This window comes from Marmota marmota, unplaced genomic scaffold (genome assembly GCF_001458135.2).
Source record: "Marmota marmota marmota unplaced genomic scaffold, marMar, whole genome shotgun sequence".
In the NCBI taxonomy this organism is placed as follows: Eukaryota; Metazoa; Chordata; class Mammalia; order Rodentia; family Sciuridae; genus Marmota; species Marmota marmota.
This window is the reverse complement of record NW_025999990.1, coordinates 46,443,161-46,464,437: the sequence shown is the minus strand read 5'-3', so window position 1 is coordinate 46,464,437 and position 21,277 is coordinate 46,443,161. Positions and strand designations below refer to the sequence as shown.

General features: G+C 37.6%; 1 pseudogene; it reads right to left on the bottom strand.

Annotated features, from left to right (window-relative positions):
- Positions 1–21,277, bottom strand: part of LOC107139353 — a 118,032-nt pseudogene that overhangs the window by 1,112 nt on the left and 95,643 nt on the right.

The following is a 21,277-nucleotide window of genomic DNA, read 5'->3' as shown; positions in this document are numbered from 1 at the left end:
AAAACTCAGATGGAAACTTGGAAAGGCAAAGAAGCCAGAAAAGTATATCAATGAATGCAGTTATTATTTTTGATACCAGGTCCATCAAATGATTGGAAGATATATTTGTTGTATTTCTTTTTTTTTTTTTTTTAATTCATTGACTTTAATTCATTGATTAGACATGATTTCCATCAGGTGCTGTGTCCTAGGTGGGGGGATGATGACTCACAATCTTTGGATCCCTTTTGCTTCTTGTGTCTAGAAGGCAGATATTTTTTATAAAATATGCAGACTCTTGGGCTCCAAACACTGCACAAGGGGCCTATAATCATCTTGTCACATCTCAGGTCAGAGGGTCTTGGCTGTTTATGAAGAAGCTGACCATTGTCTTTTCAAGGGCCTGGGGCTGGGCTATGGCTCTTGTGGTGATTTTATCAACCCCAGCAGGATAATTCTCCTCCTTTTTGCTGCATGAATAATGTAACTGGTGCTACTACTTTTCTCCTACTCTTCACATCTCTTTCCAGTCCTCCTTTCTCCTCTGTTGTTACTTCTCTTTACCTTAAGTGGATTTTGGAATCCAGGAGACAGATAGCAAACTAATTTATTAAGCCCAGCATTTACCTCCTTTATTCTAAATATCTCCTATCTGCATGTGCTTCATAAATTTATGAAATATTTAATTTAAATGATCTTATTTCATGTAAGTTTTTTTTTTCTTGAAGTCAAGATAAATAACACATTCAAATGCAACACAGCTAAAATGCATAACACTAACTATTGGACATACATTATCTGGCTCTAAATCAAGTGATCTCTAGGAAATCCTGTGAGGAAGGCAGAGACTGACCTCAGATTACAACATCAAAGGATACCAGAGACATCATAATCTCCTGGACACTGGGGGTTGCTCTCTGAAATCTATCTCTGGTTTTCTAAGAGGCTATATCTTTCAATGCACCTATCTTTTGTGACTTTTTTTTTTAATCTCCTTTTTTTTTTTTTGGTGCCACTGAGGGTGAAACCCAGAGCCTCACACATATATAGGCAAGTAGTATGCCACTGAGCTACACCCCCAGCCTAGACTCATTTTTTAATTAAAAACAACAACAAAAAAAGACTTCTCAACAAATCAGGGAAGAAAAAAGAACTATGCAAACTGAGATATGAAAGACCTCCTGACTGCACCCTCTTACCTTCCATGTGGGTATTTATACACCCATAAACCTAGCATGACCCCTTGGGTCAATGAGCTAAAAAACAAGATTTTTCATCTTAATTTCGTGTTTTTAAGTCCTTCTGCCTAGGCCTATCCTTCATCCCTTGTTTCGTGTCTGACAGTTATCAGTCAAGACTTGGCTTATATTTCACTTTTTTAGAGGAGTCTTCTCTGACTACCTAACCTAAATCAGGTGTCATGTGTCTCCTGCCCCTCCATCCCGCCCCCATATAGCTCAGGGTTTTTTAGCCATGATCCTATTGACATCATTTGGGGGCTGGATAATTCTTTGCTGCGGGTGCTGTCCTGTGAACAAGATCACTGGCCTCTAGCCAGTATGTACTAGTGCATCTTCCCCCCAAATTAGGACAAACACCCATCTCCAGACATTGCCAGGTATCCCCTGAGGGGTTAGAAATGGGACAAGAGTGGTCATCCTTTGTTGGAGACCATAAAGCTAGCTCAACTCTTTCCTTAGTTCTTCAATTAAACTACAGTTTTTAATCATTTCATTTATGTATTAAGTTTTTCCCTCTGAACCCTCACTAAAGTACATGATCATTATTAAAACTTTATGCACTTAGCATAGTGCCTAAAATATGATAGGTACCCAATAAATATTTATTTAACAAATAATGCGTGACAATGAGACTATAAACATCAAGAAGAACGTAATTATTTATTGTTTAGAACATGCCAAGCAATGTGAAAATACTTTCCTTGTTTTACCATATTTATTCCTGAAAACATTCCTCAAAAGTACTTCTTCTTTTTCTTATTTTGTTTTGTGACTCACCAAGGCCTGGTGCATGCTAGGCAAGCATTCTACCACTTGTCCTATACCCCAGCCCTACTCCTTATTATCTCCATCTTACAGATAAAGAAGTTGAAGTCTAGAAGAGTTAATTTGTCCTGCCAACATGACCCCTTGGGTCAATGAGCTAAAAAATAATGACATTCTAAGATTTACTTTTTCATTTATTTAACAATTTTCTCAGCAGTGAGCCCTTAACAGTTTTCAACTTGTAGGCAATTATATGTAAAATATACAACAATTAACAGGCTATAGGCAGCAACCAATTGGAAGGAGCCTCTGATTGTGTACCAAAACACACTGATATGAATGAACATCTCAGCATATTGTCAACTTGTATGCAAATCTCTTGAGACTTGTGGGAGCAAATATTTTTAGCAGTCTCCAGGAGGTGGAATAGCTGAATCAAAAGGTGTGTGCATTTAAAATTTTGGCAGATCTTGCCAAATTGCCCTCCAAATGATCTCACTTATTTCAAATCCCACTGAAGGTATTTGAGATCTTTTTTTTCTATACTCTTGCTAACACTGCATATTATCAATTTCCAATTTGTTTGTTTACTACGTAAATAAATGGAACCTAATTTTTTAAAAATTCATATTTCTTTGTTTAAGAGGGTAAACCTATTTTTGTTATATGTTTTGATCATTTCTAAAATTTCTTTTTTGTTATGGTTTGGATCTAAAAGTTCCCCCAAAGGCTTGTATGTTGAAGGCCTGGTCCCAATGCAGTAATGTTCCCTGGTGGGGCTTTTGAGAAGTGATTGGATCTCGTGAGCTGTGATCTCATCCATGGATTAATCCATAGGTGTGTTCATAATGGAATGGACTATTGGGAGGTGGTAGAAATTCTAGGAGTTAGGGCCTAGTTGGAAGAAGGAGGTCACTGGAGGAATGCCTTAGAAGAGTATTTCTTATCACTGATCCCTTCCTTTCTCTGTCTCTTTCTCAACCTACCCACCTTTCTGGCTGTCATGAGATGAGCAGTTGTCCTCCACCATGCTTTTCTACCATGAAGTTCTGCCTTACCTCAGTCCAAAGGCACTGAAGTCAGCCAACCAGGGTCAGAAACCTCTGAAACAGTGAGCCAAAATAAACCTTTCCTCTTTTAGGATTTTATCACAGCAACAAATTCTGACTAATACATTCTTCTTGCTTATTCATAACTTTTCCCAAAGTTTATATTAATATTGTTTTTTTTTCTGTTCTTTTTTTTTTTTTTGTAAAACAAAAGTCAAGGGTGTTTTTGTATTAGCTTAAAAAAAATAAAAAAGCAATGAACTAATTGTATCATAATTGCAGAGAGACAATATGTTTTGGTTTTAAATATAAATATGTATATGTGTGTATGTGTGTGTGTGTATGTGTGTGTGTATGTGTGTGTGTGTGTGTGTATTTGCAGCCAGGTGTGGTGGCCTATACCTGTAATCCCAGCAACTCCGGAGGCTGAGACAGGAGGATGGCAAGTTAGAAGCCAGCCTCAGCAAATTAGTGAGGCCCTAAGCAATTTAGTGAGATCCTGTCTCAAAATAAAATATAAAAAGTAGCTCAGTGGTAAGCTCCCTGGGTTAAATCTCCTGTTTAAAAAAAAAAAAAAAAAAAAAAGGAATAAGTGCCATATTTTTGCAATTAAAGTCAGACCTTCAGAATACTTTAAGTTTTAAATGTATTTCCTTTCTTTCCATCAAGGGGTTAATCCATTCACATGTTTCCATTTATTGCTATTACTTCTGCCCCAAACTGTTGAAGAATCCTTTATAATAGCAATAAAATATCCAGGAATAAAATTAACAAGAAATATGTGCAAGTTTTATGAAGAAAACTTTAAAACCCTACTGAGGGACATAAAGGAAGACTTAAGTAAAATAAAAGGCAACTTATTCTTTCTAGCAAGTTTCAACAGTGAAATCTATGGAAAGATAGAGTCTTCCAATGTCAATCTTCAAACTGAAAAGCAATTTCCACTGAAATAATGACAGGGTTTTTTGGTGGTTGTTGTTTGTTTTGTTTTATTTTTGAGATAGGAGTCTCCCTATGTTGCCTCGGCTGATCTCCAACTCCTGGGATCAAGCAATCCTCCTGCCTCAGCCTCCCAAATAGCTGGGACTACAGGCACATGCCAATGCACCCAGCTTTGTTTTGTTTTTTAATTGACAAAGGCAGGCTACAGTTCATGGAAATGGAACATCTCACCATAGCCAGGGAAAGTCTAAAAGAAAAGAGCTTGGAGTGGGGAAGGACAGAGAAAGTCTTTTCAGATATTTAAGTTCATTTTGGAGTTTATATTTAGAGTATTTAATTTTGTACTGAAAAACATACGAAGAAGAAAAATAAATAATGAAACAGATTATAACATATATGAAGACTTGAATTTTACACAAAAGGCATTTCCTATTAGGAAATGTATTAAATTGGGACAATTGACTAACTTTAGTTAAAAATATAGCTGCGTCAGTTGTGACACAAACCTGTAGTCTCAGTTACTTAGGGGGCTAAGGCAGCAGGATGGTTTGAGCCCAGCCTGAGCAACATATGAGACTCTGTCTAAAAAATCAAATAAATATGAAGCTGTATCTCTGTCTCCTTTAGCAACAATAAAATTCATCTGAATTTTAAAAGATGAAATGTAAAGGTAATTTAAAATACAACTATGTCTATTCTAAAACACTGATTCTCAAAGCAGCCTGCGTATACCAGTTTTGCCTCCCAGGTGACATTTGACAATGTCTGGAGACATTTTTATTGGTCACAATAGGAGAGGAAAGGAAGCTATTACTGGGAACAGAGGCCAGGAAATGCTACCTTATTCCACCATGCACAGGACAGGACAGTCTGCTACCTACAATAAAAATTCTCCTATGCCAAACATCAGTAGTGTCAAGGATGTGAATCTTTCTTCTAAAAGAAAGCATCTGATCTTGGAGTGGGGAAGGCCTTTCAAATCAGAACATGAGGTCAAAAAAGAATAAGAGGTCTAAAGAGTCATATGCATTTTTTTTTTAAGAACTTTTTTTTTCCCCAGAGAAAAAAATCTATAAAATTCTCAACAGCAGCCGGATGCATAGCACCACACCTGGCTGGGGAGGCTGAGGCAGGAGGATCATGAATTCAAATCCTCAGCAAAAGTGAGGCGCTAAGCAACTCAGTGAGACCTTGTCTTCAAATAAAATACAAAAAATAGGGCTAGGGCTGTGGCTCAGTGGCCAAGAGCCCCAGTACCATCTCTTCTTTCCCATTTTTAAAGTGGTGGAAAAAGTCTAAAGGACAAAGTGTACTAAAAAATTGTAATCCAAATAACAAAAAGAAAAGAAAGGAAGAAAAAAGAAAAAGGAAAAAAAAAAAACCACAAAAACATAATTTTGGTGTTACTACTAAAACAATTAAGTAAAGCTCATTAAGCTGACTTGGTTACTAGATTAGTAGCATACTGGTTTGTCACTTAACAAGGGAGAAAATTCTGCCAAAAGCATTGTTAGATGATTTGTGCAAACATCACAGAGTATGTCATTACAAACTAAGACAATTAGAATGTCATTAGGCCATATAATCTTATGGGATTACCTTGGTAATATGTAGTCCACCCTTATCTGAAATGTCATTATGCAACCCATGAGTCATTGTAAAAGCAAGGTACAGAACATTATAGTATCCTTTTTGTGTAAAATTTTTGTACGCCAATATTTTTTTGTGTGTATGGTGCTGAGTGGGAATAGAACCCAGCTTTTGCATGAGAGACAAGCACTCTACCAACTGAGCTATATCCCCAGCCCCACCAATATTTTTGTGGGAGAAGGGGAATTACCGGGGAATGAACTCAGGGGCACTTGACCACTGAGCCACATCCCCAGCCTTATTTTGTATTTTATGTAGAGATCACGTCTCACTGAGTTGCTTAGCACCTTCACGAATCACGTATAAAAATCTGAGCCAGGACCTATAATGGGACACAGTTGTGTTTGAGGCCTCTTAGTGTGACTGCTGTAATCCAAGAGCCTTTGGTGGTTAATCATTAACAACTGTGGATAACCCTTATTGACACTTTGGGTGCTAATTATTCTTTTTTTTTTTTTGGTACCAGGGATTGAACCCAGGGTCACTTAACCACTGAGCCACATCCCGCACCCTTTTTATGTTTTATTTTTATATTTTATATATGTTTTATATTTATGTTTATATTATATATCTATATCTATATCTATATCTATATCTATATCTATATCTATATCTATATTTTTTCAATTTATTCTCACCAGCTGCTCACGTTGACCAGATGAGCTGGGTTCAAAGGAGCTGGCTGCACAATTAAACTAAGAAAACGGCAAAGAAATTACACAACACATGGACAGGAGTTTCTCAGGTCGAGGGTGGGACTGCTGTGTGTCCTCTTCCACTCTGGAAGGCAAGAGAGCATGTACCCACCCGGAATCTCTTAATTTTATAGTGGGGACACAGAAAGAAGCTTTGATGGAATGTTCTTCACCAAATAAGGCAGGGGATAGGTTTCAAAGAGGGGTTGTCCATCCCATTGGGTAACACCCAGTCCAGGGTTAGAGCAAACTTCTTTGCAGGGTGAAGGTGGAGGCCACATGCTCTGCACAGCATGTAACATGCTATGCCAGACCAAACACACCCCTTCCTCAAAGCTGAGAGAGGATGCTCAGCCCATGGGCAGGGCAGTCCCCCACAATTTATATACTTAAGTGAAATTCAATGTTTTTATCAAATGTCACAAATATTTATTACAATAGTACACTAGATGAACCAATACATAGTTTTCAATATTGTTCATATCAATGGAGCTTATTTTATTTTATTTTTATTGGTTCTAATCAGTTACACATGACAGTAGAAAGCCCTTCTATTCTTTGTACACAAATGGAGCAAAAATTTTCACTTTTCTGGTTGTACATGAAGTAGAGTCACACTATGTACGCAATTATACATGTACCTAGGGTAATGATTTCCACCTCTTTCCACCATCTTTCCTACCCCTTTGCCCCTTATGTTTTATTTTGAGACAGGGTCTTGCTAAATTGCTTTGGGCCTCACTAAATTGCTGAGGCTGGCTTAGAACTCATGATCCTCCTGCCTCAGCCTCCCAAGCTTCTAGGATTATAGATGTACACCACCGTGCCCAGTTATTCATCACCTTTTTTTTTTTTACAAGAAATAAGAACAAATGCTGTCAAACTATTTATCAAATGGTTTGTAAATAGTAAAATTTAGAAACGTTTATCCTAATATAGGTAATTTTCTATAGATTTGGCCACCCATTACAACATGTAAAAATAGGGCAAGATGTTTTTCCTTAAAATGAATTAAATGCTGTCAATGAATAGGTGATATCAGCATAACTCCTGAAAATCCTGGAACATTTAAGTAAAGGCTTTTTAGACAAGTGATATATTGTAAATGAGAATAATCTGTTATTTCCCAAAGTGTTTGTCAATTTCAGGCTACCCCAAGATGTCATAAAGAAGCCAAAACTATTCTTCCATATTACCTTAAAATGAAGGAAGAAGCTTATTCACTGGATAAACTTTATTTTTAAATCTATATTTATTTTTTGTGTAGTGCTGGGGATAGAACTCGGGGCCTCACCCATGCTAGGAGAGCACTCTGCCTTGAAGCCATGCCCCCAGCTCGGTTAAACTTTATTTCTAAAACTTTGATCCATGTTATTTTATTTTACTTTTCCAACCCATTTTGGAAGCTCTCCTCACATTTGCAGACTAGGTCAGTGGGATCCCTCCTCCAGGGTGAGAGAAATATCTAAATCAGCCTGAATTTGAATCCCTCCACACGTGATTGACAGCGATGCACACATCTGCTAGTCCTGAATAACTCTTATTAAACAACAACAATAACAAAAACTTAAAAATAGCCAAGTGACTCAAATTCAAGGACTTTGTCATTCCCAGAATGGTTTTGTTTAACTTTTTATTTATGGAAAAAAAAATTTAAACATATCCCAAAATGAGGAAATACTTGTACAATGAATCCCCAAATAGCTATCAGCCAGCTTCAACAACTGTCAACTCTGACCACTCTTGTTCCATCTGTACCCTCACATGCTTGCTTCTTGCTTAGATTCTCTGGAAGCAAACCCCAGACATCATATCATTTCTGGATGAGCTCTTCCCCTGAAAGTTCTGGCTTGCCTCATCAGTAAACTCCTCACTCCCTAGACTAAATGATTTGTTTCCTGTTGGAGCTAAGTAGTCCCAGTTGTATACTCTATTGTCTTTTCTTTCCATCCATTTCTGTTTCAATGGTTAAACATTTTCTTCCCGCCAGAGAGAACAATTCCATTTTATCTTTAGAAGGTGCTTTCATGCTTTTGGTTCTACTAGCCTATTTTAGACCAATAAAGAGATAAAATTCCTCCTTTGGACTGTCCTACTCTCAAATATTTATCTCCATCTTTCCTGTTTGCACTTGTCAGGCTACATGCCTGGGGTTTTTTGTGTTCACAAAACATGTTCACTAAATCAGTATGAATTTAACTTTTTTTTTCCCCTCTTTTCTTTTTAGGGCTGGGGGTTAAACCCAGGGCCTGACACATGCTAGCTAAGTGTTCTACCACAAAGCTGCATGCCCAGCCTAATGTAGATGACTTTAAAGTCACTGAAAACTTCTAAAAAAGTAATGATATTGGCCAAATTATATTGTTACATTGTATATGTATGAATATGAAATAAATCTCACCATGATGTACAACTATAATGTACCAATAAACAATATGAAGGGAAAAATGACTTTAAAGCTAATTATTTTCTCTCTCTGTGTGTGTGTGTGTGTGTGTGTTTTGTGTAGGCCAGGGATAGAGAGATGAGAAAGAAAGGGTTAGAAGGATTGGGTACATCTAGTCTGAAGCTGTTATTGGCCACAACAGCTAGATGATGTCATTAAAAACTCACAAACTTTTTCCAAAAATTTGAAACATGACATTCTGACCATTAGTTTTGGAAAAAAAAAAACATAGAATTTTGAGTAATTTATCTGGATGCTCGACTTTCTTTCCTCTCTTTCTCTCTCATAATTCTTGTGCACACTTCCTATCATTAGAAGTTGCAAATCTGTGATTCATCCTAAATATTTTGTACTTCATGAGAATCCTTTTGGGAGCTGGACATGGCGTGTAACATGGTGCATGCCTGTAATCCCAGTGGCTCAGGAGGCTAAGGCAAGAGGATCTTGAGTTCAAGACCAACCTCAGCAATTTAGTGAGGCCCTAAGTAATTCAACAAGACCCTATCTCTAAACAAAATATTTTTTTAAAAAGTACTGAGGATGTGGCTCAGTCGTCAAGTGCCCCTGGGTTCAATCTCTGATACCAAAAACAAAAACAAAATCCTATTTGGTGTAAAAAAAACATGCCAAGCCACTGTTTAAAAAAAAAAAAAGACAAAACTATTTTTAGGTTGAACCTAAAGCCTTGCACAAGCTTAAGTGCAAGCTTTGCCACTGGGTTACATCCCACCCAGAAGATTTGTTGAGTGAGAGTTGCTTTGCTTTCTACTAATAAAATGGCATATTCATCCTACCTGCTTCTTTATGGGAAGGAACACAGCAAAAACCTATACAAACTTCTATTTGATTAGTCACTGGTCACTTATTTGTCTGATCACAAAGTACATTTTCCAAACAGATTGATGATTCTATAACCACAATATGTTGCTTCCTGCCATCATTTAGTTGAGCTTTCTCATAGTATTTCTTCCAGGCAGCCTGAAATACAAGCCCATCTGTGAGGCTTTGAAACCTAATTCACAAAAGAACATCTCTACTTAAAAAAATTTTTGATAATAGGGCTTGAACCCAGAGGCTTTTTACCACTGAGCTACATCCCTGGCTCTTTTTTATCTTTATTTTGAGATAGGGTCTTGCTAAATTGCTTAGGTTGGCCTTGAACTTGCAATTCTCTTGCCTCAGTCTCTGGAGTCACTGAGATTACAGGTGTGCATCATCACGCCAGGCTTCTGTTTTTCTTTTTCTCTCTTTCTTTTCTTTTCTTTCTTTCTTTCTTTTTTTTTTTTTGTAATAATGTTTAGGAAAAAAAATTTCTAACGTGATTTGAACACATGCTTCCCCTTCCCACTGCCCGCTTACTCTACCACCAAAAAAGTCTCATTATTTAGCAAGTGGCAATCAAACCATTTCGGAATGAAAAAGGCAAAATAAACTTTAGGGAATAACATAAATTTGTACCGCTGGACTTCACGCTATGTAAAGATTTAACTAATTTACTGTTAGGGAATCCTTACTTGGCATTAGGTAAGCTAACAGATTTAATGTACTGGGATGAGAAGTTTCCACTCATTCGTCATTGATTTTATTTATATATATATATATATATATATTTAGATGTAGTTGGTTTTAGTTGTAGTTGGACACAATATCTTTATTTTATTTTTATGTGGTGCTGAGGATCGAACCCAGAGCCTCACACACGCTAGGCAGCCACAATCCCAGCCCTCATTATTGACTTTCTGTAGGATAAGAATGCATGCACAGCACACACCCCAACACTTGGCTACTGATTGTCCTTGAGGAATGTGGTTGAGAAGATTTGAGGGAGTTTGTACTCTTTCTTCCAAGTCAATGAAGTTGAGGGGGGCTTCTAGATTAATTGAATGTCCACTGAAACAAACAAAAAATCAAAAATAAAATCTTGTGCTTCTCTTAGCTTCGTCTATTGAATTTTTGGGCCTTTTGTGAACATAAATGTACATAATGCTGATGTCTGGTTGTAGTAGGATGCCTCATGGGGTTTGGATATGGTTTGGAAATGTCCCCCAAGGATTCGTGTGCTGGGAGCCCTTCTGTGAGGCTTTGAAACCCAAAGGTGGTGGTATTTTTAAGATGTGTGAGATCCTTAGGCCATTGGGGGTGCTGCCTTCTGAATGGATTAATACAGTTCTCATGAGACTCCTGAGTTTTCTTGAAAGGGTTGTTAGGAAAAACAGCAAGCTGCTCTGTCCCCTCATTCTGTTTTTCTCATGATCTCATGATATTATCCTCTCACATGTGCCAATGTAATGCCATCCAGTAGGGGTAATGCAACTAGGGGCCCCTCACCAGAGCCAGAGCCATGTTGTTTGGACAAAACTATCAGCCAAATAAACCTCTTTGCTTTATACATAGTCAACTTTATTATAGTAACAGAAAATTATAACAAGAGTCAGAGCACCTCCTCAGTCTTTTCAATCTTTTGCACACTTTGTGGAGTGAGCTCTTCTACTTTTAACATCATAAAAATCAGTGTCGGGGTGGGGTCCTGGCTCAGTGCTAGAGCACTTGCCTAGCATGTGTGAGGCACTGGGTTCAATTCTCATGTACCACAGATAAAATAAATAAAAAAATAAAAGCTCATCAACAACTAAAAAAAATTAAATTAAATTAAAATAAAAAAAATCAACGTGCTATTTTTAAGTTTCAAAAAGCTGCTGAGATAGTAGTATTATTCAATGGACATATATTGATAAATAATCTTAAGTGTTCACTATGGGTAAAGTATTATGCCAGTTAGTATGAAAATAAATAAGTAAACAGAACACAGATGAATGTATTCAGGGCTTCAGAGGAAGAAAATAAATGGAAAGAAGCAGAGTTGGTGAGTATTTGCTTTGAAAGAGCAACTCAGCTGTTCATATCTAAAGTATTGAAAACGATCACACTCTGTGACTCAGCAATGACATCCTGGGAATTTATACTAAGGTTTAGTTGTCTAATTTGGCAGATCAGGAAATAGTGGAAAGCAAACCTCAAAATGTGTATTGAGGCCAAATTAGTAGCTTGAGGTGGGATCAGGGCCTCATTTTGAAGGGAGTGTCGACTGGCAACAGCAGAGGAAAATGAATTTTGCAGTTTTTTTCCAGAATCAGAGGCAGAGTCTAGTTAAGAAGGTTTTTTTCTGTTTTTGTTTTTGTGTTTTTGGTACCAGAAATTGAACTCAGGGGCACTGAACCACTGAGCCACATCCCCAGCCCTATTTTGTATTTTATTTAGAGACAGAGTCTCACTGAGTTGCTTAGTGCCTCATCATTGCTGAGGCTGGCTTTGAAGATTGCAATCCTCCTATCTCAGCCTCCAGTGCCGCTGAGATTACAGGCGTGTACCATCATGCCTGGTTGGTTAATAGGCTTTTAAAAGACTAAAATGAATCTTTTCATTGAATAAAAAGAAATTTCATTTTGCTTGTGACCATAATTTCTTCACTTGTTTCTTTAAACTTTCCTCCCCATACTGGAGATTGAACCCAGGGACTGGTGCATGCTAAATGGGTACTGTACCTATGAGCCACAAGTCCAGCCCAGGTTCTTTAAGTTTCTAAAAGTAGGACAAGATTGATTGTGCCTTGGTAATTTCTTTCAATATATATTTTTTAGTTGTAGTTAGACACAATACCTTTATTTTATTTATTTATCTTTATGTTGTGCTGAGGATAGAACCCAGGGCCTCGCACATGCTAGGCAAGTGCTCTAATCCTGAGCCACAACCCCAGCCCCCTGTGCCTTGGTATTTGATACTGTGCAATTACTACAGACAAAGCAAAGCAATCACCTTACCTTGGCTTGTGCTATAAGAAAAATTGTATGTAACCCCAATAAAAAAGTGAGGGCTGGGGATATAGCTCAGTAGGTAAAGTGTTCGCCTCACATGCACAAGGCCCTGGATTCAATCCCAAGCACAAAAAAGAAAGATAAATAAATAAACAAACAAACAAATAAGAAAGAAAGTGAATCCATCTAAGGCCAGGTGCCTGGCAGAATTTTTTTTTTTTTTTTTTTTNGCATTAGGTAAGCTAACAGATTTAATGTACTGGGATGAGAAGTTTCCACTCATTCGTCATTGATTTTATTTATATATATATATATATATATATTTAGATGTAGTTGGTTTTAGTTGTAGTTGGACACAATATCTTTATTTTATTTTTATGTGGTGCTGAGGATCGAACCCAGGGCCTTGTACATGTGAGGCAAGCACTCTACCAACTGAGCTACATCCCCAGCCCCAAGTATGTAGTTGTTTAGCACTAAGTAGACTCACATTTTTGTGCAGACATCACCACCAGCTATCTCCAGAATTATTTTCAACTTAGAAAACTGAAATTCTGAACCCATTAAACACTAACTCCTTATTCTCCCTGCTCCCCACAATCCCTAGAAACAATTGTATATTCTAGACTGTTCCAAATGAAGATTTTCTTTTTTCTCCTTCTTTCTATCTTCTTTCTCCCTTCCTTCTTCTCTTCCTTCCTCCCTTCTTTATTTTTCTTTTTGTGGTATGGGGGAATGACTTCAGGGCCTTGTGTTGCTCTGCCACTGAACTATACCCCTAGCGTTTCTTATTTCCTGTTTTGAGATGAACTCCAAGTTGTTGAGGCTGGCCTCAAACTTGAGACCCTCCTGCCTAAGCCTCTCAAGGAACTGGGATTGACAGGCCTGCCCCGCTGCACTCAGCAAGGTTTTCTGTTTTACCTCTAAGAATTTGACTATCCTAGTCCCTGTGGAATATTTGCCCATTTGTGTTTAGCTTATTTCATTAACATAATGTCTTTAAGTGTCTTTTGTTTTGGCACCAGGGATAGAACCTGGAGCACTTAACCACATTCCAGCCCTTTTTATTTTTTTATTTTGAGACAAAATGAGAGTTGCCTAGTGCCGTGCTAAGTTGCTGATGCTGGCTTTGAACTTGTCATCTTCCTGCCTCAGTGTCCCCAGGCACTTAGGATTACAGGTTTGACCCACCATGTCCAGCTCCTGTTATAACATATGTCAGAATTTTATTACTTTCTCAATTACTTTTGCTTTGTAATTTTAAATTTTAACACAATTTCAGCCCTACATAAAGTCAAAGGATACTACAAAGATGCCCCATATGTTCTTCACCCAGATTCATTATTTTCCATATGTCCATTGGTGGACACACAAACACACACACACACACACACACAGTCATTTTCCATAGATAAGTCTTTTTTCTGAGCCATATGAGAGTAAGTTGCAAACACGTTTGCCCTGATCCCTAAATATTCTACTGTGTGTTTCCTAAGAACAAAGATATCCTCTTACATAAATATTATCAAAATTAATTAACATTCATATAATGCCATCACCTAATACAATGGCCGGATTTTTATTTTTCTAGTTGTCTTATAATGACTTTCATAAGAAAACAAGAATTGTCAGACAAAGATCCAATCCAGGATCACACATTGTGTTTAGTTGGCAAATCTATTTGGTCTCTTTTAATCTGGAATAGTTTGACTTTGTCATTCGTGACCTTGGCGTTTTTTAATGTAAAGGCCTGGCATTTTATAGTAAATCTTTTAGTTTGCATTGCCTAATGTCTCTTTGTGCTTAGATAGGAGCTGTGCATTTTTGACAGCTCTATCACAAAAGCCATATTACGCCCCTCTCAATGTATCATAAGAGTTGGCATGTGATTTCAGGGTTGGCTTCTCTTCTTACTAGCAATTTCAACTTTGATCATGTGGTTAAGGTGGGTTCCCCATTGTAAAATTACTATTTTTCTCTTTGTAATTGATAAATATTTTGAAACAAGGTAGATGGCTGTCTTTCAAACATTCACCCTCAAGTTTTATAATATATCATTGCTTTTACATTTATTTATTGATATTCTACCATAGGGAAAGCTTTCCTTCTCCCTTTGTTTGTGGCTTGTTTATTTATTTTGGCCTGGATTCGTGCATTCCTGTTTTATTCAATGAATAATTTTGATGCTTAAAATGTCTCAGATTTGCCAGGTGGGGTGATGTACTCCTGTAATCTCAGCTACTTTGGGGGGCTGAGAGAGGAGAATTCTAAGTGTGAGGCCAGCCTCTGCAATTTAGGGAAATCTTATCTAAAAATATAAAGGGCTGGGGATGTAGCTCGGTGGTAGAGCACCTCTGGGTTCAATTCCCAGTACATCAAAGAAAAAAAAAAAGTCTCAGATTTGCCCTGTGAGTTCTTCAACCTTCTTTATCTTTTTGACAGATCTTGCATCCTTCTTTGAAGACATTTTTTTTTCCTAGCACAACAAAATATTCCAGGTTCATGGTGTATTTTCCCTGTTACAGTCATGGAATCAGTCATTTCTCCAATAAATTTTGGTTATTTTTAGTGGAGTATGGTATTGAGAAACACACACACACACACACACACACACTCTTCTTCATACATTGAAAACACAAATTCATGCTGATACCTCTGGTTTGCATCCAATGCCACAAGACTCAGTTTCCCTTTTTTCATATCTGTGACTTCTTCTCCAACACTGAGAAGGAAACCTGCTTCCCATTTCCCACAAGATAGTTACTACTTGTTCAATCCTAGAACTCACCAGCCGTGCCTCTGCAAAGAACAACCCTACAAAAGATAATTAAATGTTCTTCTTTTCTTTTTTTTTAAAATTTATTTTAATTAAGTATATATGACAGTAGAATGCATTTTGATTCATTGTACACAATTGCAGCACAACTTCACATTCCTATGGTTGTACAAGATGTAGCATTGCACTTTACGTGCATATGTGTATCTAGGGTAATAATGTCCATCTCATTCCACCATTTTTCCTACCCACATTGTTTTCTCTTCTTTTGTCTTAGGGTACAAGGACAAAATACCATGTTTGAAAGCGGCTTGAGTGAGTTCTTTTCCATGTGACAGTTTTTCTTTGGAAATACATTTGATTTATTTTATTTGTAGTCTATTTTATGGTTCCCCTACATTCTTTTGATTTTATCTTTTGTTTTTGGTATGTGAGACATCTGCACAGTTCAAAATGCTACACTAAGTGAAAGGTTGTCCTAGACAAGAGTCAGGCCCACACATTCCTCCACCATGTAGGTAACTCCTCTCGGGCATAGATAGCATTGGTTTCTAGTGTTTCCCTCTTGTGTGTCTTTTGAGGAAAAAAATTATATACATGTATATTTCTATATTCTGTAGTATATAGATCAGTAAATACTATAGATCAGTAAACCTCAAATTTGTTATTCTTAGTGACTCTTCACATTATAGAAAGTTATTAAAGAGTCAAAGAGGTTTTGCTTCTGTGAGTTCTGTCACAATCACTGCATGAGAATTGAAACTATGCCAGGCATGGGGGTACACACCTGTAATTCCAGCTACTCGGGATGCTGAGACAGGAGGATGGCAAGTTGAAGGCCAGCCTGGGTAATTTTGGGAGAACCTGTCTCTAAATAAAAAAGGGTTGGGGATATAGTTCATAGTTAGAGCCCCCTGGGTTCATCCAAGTAAAAGCTGATAAATTCACAATGTAAGCATAAATAGTACACTTTATATTTTTATGAACAAAAACTTTATTAGACAAAAATATAGGAGGAAGAAAAATGGCATTGTTTTGTATTTTTGTAAACTTTTAAGTGTCTGATTCATTTGAAGACAGTTGGGTTCTTATATCCACTTCTTCAAGTAATCTACTGAAATATTGTCTGGGGATGTCACTCAGTGGTAGAGTGGCCTGCCGGGAGAGAACCCCTGGGTTTGATCCCCAGCACCACTCCTCAAATGTTGCTTTGGTAAAAGAATATAAAGAATATGTAGCATCAAAGAGATAGGTAGTTGAAAAAGGGAAGAGTATTTTAACAGTCTTTTCTGATAAATGTGTATGTTCATCTTTGATATCACTCTAAAGCTTAATAGTGATAGGTTTCTTAAAAGTTAGTTGCAATGTGATTCTGAAACCACATAAATAATTTTTTTTGTCTTGTTATTGATCTATTTTTTACTTTGTGTCTTTTTTTTTTTGCTGGGGGTGGTGGTGGTACTGGACATCCAAACCAAGGGCACTTTACTGCTGAGCTACATTTTCAACCTTTTAATTTTTATTTTGAGGCAGGGTCTTGCTAAATTGGCCAGGCTGACCTCAGATTTGCAATCCTGCTGCCTCAGTCTCCCAAGCAGCTGAGATTACAGGAGTGCATCACTGGGCCCAAAAGATTGTGTTTGTTGTTTTTTTTAAATATTTATTTTTTTTTTAGTTTTAGGTGGACACAATATCTGATTGTGTCTTTTAACAGTGCACAATTTTGTAACATTATGCTTCCCTCAGTTGGAAAATAATGGTTAGTTGAAGTATGCAGATCTTCCAAATGTTGACACATTGCATTGTACAATATCAAAAATTACTTTATCAAACAAAAAAAAAATTACTTTATCATGGCTGGAGTTGTGGCTCAGAGGTAGGGCACTTTTTTAGCATGCTCTGGATTCAATCCTCAGCACCATATAAATAAATATAATAAAGGTATTGTGCTCATCTACAACTTGAAAAAAAAAAGTCTTTTTTTAAAAAAATTACTTTAACATCTCTGACCCCATTGGTATCAGAAACTGCAAAGCCCATCGGAGTGAATGGGGAGTTTTCTCAACTTAAATTCAAATTTAATCTCAATTTAATTTAGATTTATTTTAAAGTTTGAATCTGTCCATTATCAGCACTTACTATCATTTGTTTTGCTGAGGTGTTAGGTTCACTCTACTCATATTTAAGAAAATATCTGTTGAAAAACAATACATTCTCACTTTCAAGTTAAACTGGTTTTGTTCCATGAAAAAAATAATTATTCAGTTTGGAACTCAAACAACAGCAGATATACTTTTCCTCAAAATAACAATCATGCTCTGCAAATCAGAAATGCTTCATGTGTATTTTCCTTTTAGCAAAACAGAATAGTAAAAAGACATGTACTCAATGTCATGTTTTGATAAAATTCATCCTGTGGCCCTTTGTGTGAAGCTTTTTTTTTTTTTTTTTTGNAAAAATGTCTTCAAAGAAGGATGCAAGATCTGTCAAAAAGATAAAGAAGGTTGAAGAACTCACAGGGCAAATCTGAGACTTTTTTTTTTTCTTTGATGTACTGGGAATTGAACCCAGGGATGCTTAACCACTGAGCCATATCCTCAATCTTTTTTTTTATTTTTTATTTTGAGACAGGGTCTCACTAAGTTTTTTAGGGCCTCACTAAGTTGCTGAGGCTGGCTTTGAATTTGGCAATTTCCTGCCTCAACCTCCCAAGCCTCTGGGATTACAGGCGTGCACCATCATGCCCGCCCAGCCTATAAGAACATTCTTAAGTGAAACTACCCTCTCTCCCTGCCCCCCACCAGAGGTGTGCAGCAGTGAAAAATACTTGAAGTTTGATTCTCCATTACTTTTGGATAGTCAATGCAAACTTCAGCACCATGAAAAAGGCCATGTCTTAATATTAGTCAGAAAATAGTCTTAACCTCATAGATCATCTGAAAGTGTTGGGGACACTCAGAGTTATAAGGACTCCATTTTGAGAACTTCTGCCAAGGATGCTTTTTACCCTTTGCTTTTTTTAACTTATAGGGGTTGAGAGTGTAGCTTAGTGCAGGCAGGAGGCCCTGGCTTCAATCCTCAGTACTGGGGGGAAGTGGGGAGAAAAATTATATATTTACAGGTTAAAAGGAGACAAAAGGAAGAACAAAAAAACTATAACTTGGATCTGAAAGCCTTTTGCTAAAATCTGCATACCTTTCCTCCAGATGAGCCTGTCACTCTCCAGGCCAGCTCTCTCCCCCTAAGATATTTTCACAGGAAGAAGTTGGGGGTGTGGCACCTGGCCCAGACAGAGATAACCACAGGGGGCTGTAACTTGGGAGACAGAAATATGCCCCACCCAAAATTTATTTCAAGATGACTATTCTGAGAAATTGCAGACAGGATTCATTCTGAAAGGCTGCGTTTGCTACCAAATTGCTAAGTCTATAAATCTTAGCATTACCATAAAATTTTCACTTAAGAAAATACCTTTTGCATCATTAATTGGCCTATGAAATAAGAGATTAAGCAAAGAAATATAAGATATTTTTTGAGAAACCTATAATGTAGGGTACTTTCCAAGGTCATTCTATTGGTCAGAACATGGAGATCATGTCGGCCCAAGGATCCTGATAACCACAAGGTCACCAGAAATGGTCATGTGATCACCAGACTTGGTCATGTGATCACCAGTCATTCCCAGGTACCTTCTATACTAGCTTCTCACCAACTTTCCTTCAAAAGAAGAGCCTGAGAACCCCCAAAAGCATTGCTTACTCGGGAGATGGCCCATATTCTCCCTTGGGTGTATATTCCTCTCTTTCCTGAGTAAGTCTCTATGCCTCTTATTAACACATCCTTAAATTAATTTCTGCAATGTCTGTGAAGAACTTCACAGGTCCTGAACTGAGGTCCATCTCTCCAGGAACTCCTTAAACCTTCTCCAGTGACAGTAGGATTTTATTGGGGGACCCTAAATATGTCACCCCAAAATATAATTCTTTAGTATATTTCAAGATAGCTAGTCTGAGAAAATGCAAATGGAATTAACTGTGAAACCCTGCCTTTTCTATAAGAAATTTACATTTTAGAAAGAAATCTAGATTCGTGTGGTAAACAGTCAGTGTATGTAAATAGTTTTTTGTTTTTTGTTTTTGTTTTTTGAGGGGGATCAAATCCAGGACTTTGCACATGCCACACTTCTGCTATCTGGAAGCCTTCAGAATTCTGTCCTTTTGGGTTTTATGAAGACTTTATTATGTAGTGTCAAAAAACAAAATAATAATGATTTTAATTATAGGTCTAATGAGCTTTAATTTAATTTAATTTTTTTTTTTTTATACTAGGGATTGAACTCAGGGGCACTCAACCACTGAGCCACATCCCCAGCCCTATTTTGCATTTTATTTAAAGACAGGGTCTCACTGAGTTGTTTAGAGCCTCCCTTCTGCTGAGGTTGGCTTTGAACTCACCATCCTTCTGCCTCAGCCTCTAGATCCTCTGGAATTAAAGATGTGTGCCACAGCACCCAGCCCCAGCAAGCTTTAATTTAAGAGTCATGAATCTGAGTAGACTCTATTCTACAAAACAAAGTTTTTACTGGGCAATGGTAGAATGATTGATTTTGCAAGGTGGAAAGAAGGAAACAGAACAACTTAAAAAAAAAAAACTGGTTAACTTTAGGGTTTTTTGTTTGTTGCTTGTTTTTTTTTGTACCAGAAATTGAACCCAGGGGCACTTGACCACTGAGCCACATCTTCAGCCCCCCCCCTTTTTTTTAAAAAACATTTTTCAGTTGTAGTTGGACAAAATACCTTTTTATTTTTATGCATGCTGAGGATCCAACCCAGTGCCTCACCCGTGCTGGGCTAGCGCTCTACCACTGAGCCACAACCCCAGCCCCTCCTCAGTCCTTTTTTTTAATACTTTGTTTAGAGACAGGGTCTCACTGAGTTGCTTAGGGCCTCACCAAATTGCTGAGGCTGAACTCTCAATTCTCATGCCTCAGTCTCCGGAGACACTGGGATTATTGGCATGCCCACCACTCCTGGCCCAGGTTACTTTTCTGAAAAGGCTAAATGCATAGAGGATTTTCATTATTAGGCTGACTCAAATAGTCTGGAATCTCCTCTTTCAAGGAAAAGTTCTCTGTTTGGGGATCTCTTTCCTTAAAGCTTTAGTTTGGTTACATTGCATTTAGGATGAGTGACCCTATTTGATTTGGTCCTACCAGTTTCAATCTAGTGCAGAAACTCAGTTCACAATAATGGCCTCCCATAATTTCTGTAGACACGTGGGCATGACTGAGACATCATAGGCTATGGGTGATCAACTTAGCCTCAGATCCTCCTTCCAGAGGTTGGAGGGTGGGCCTGGAAGTCCTAGCCCTCTAATCACAAGGTGGGTCACCCTGGCCTCCATCCATTCATCTTCTGGCTATCCCAAGAGCCCCGAGCCATCTGTCAATCATTAGCATTAAAAAAGGACATTTTTCACTTTAGAGAGTCCAAGGATTTTAGGAGTTGTGTGCCAGGAAATGGGAACCAAATATGCTTTTCACAATATCACTTTAGAGAAATCTGGCTTGCTGAAGCAAAGATGAGAATAACTTCAGTTACTAATGGCTTCCCTGTTTCCTGTCCCAGATTGGCAAGGCTTGGTGGAACGTCCAGCCCTCGGATTACAGTAAAGATTTACTGCAGTTATTAAGGCTAATGTTATTATTATCGCTGGCTACTTATAATAAAAGTGTCCTAATTAAGACAGATAATTACAATACAATAAGATTATGCTCTTGAACACAAACTGCATTAATTAGTTTGCAGCTTGAGTTGTACTAACAAAGACCCAAATAAACACAAAACAATTTTATCTTTCTCCATGTCACTATCTGAACATAAGCACTTCAGGACTGATGTGGGGGAGACTCAGACTTCTTCA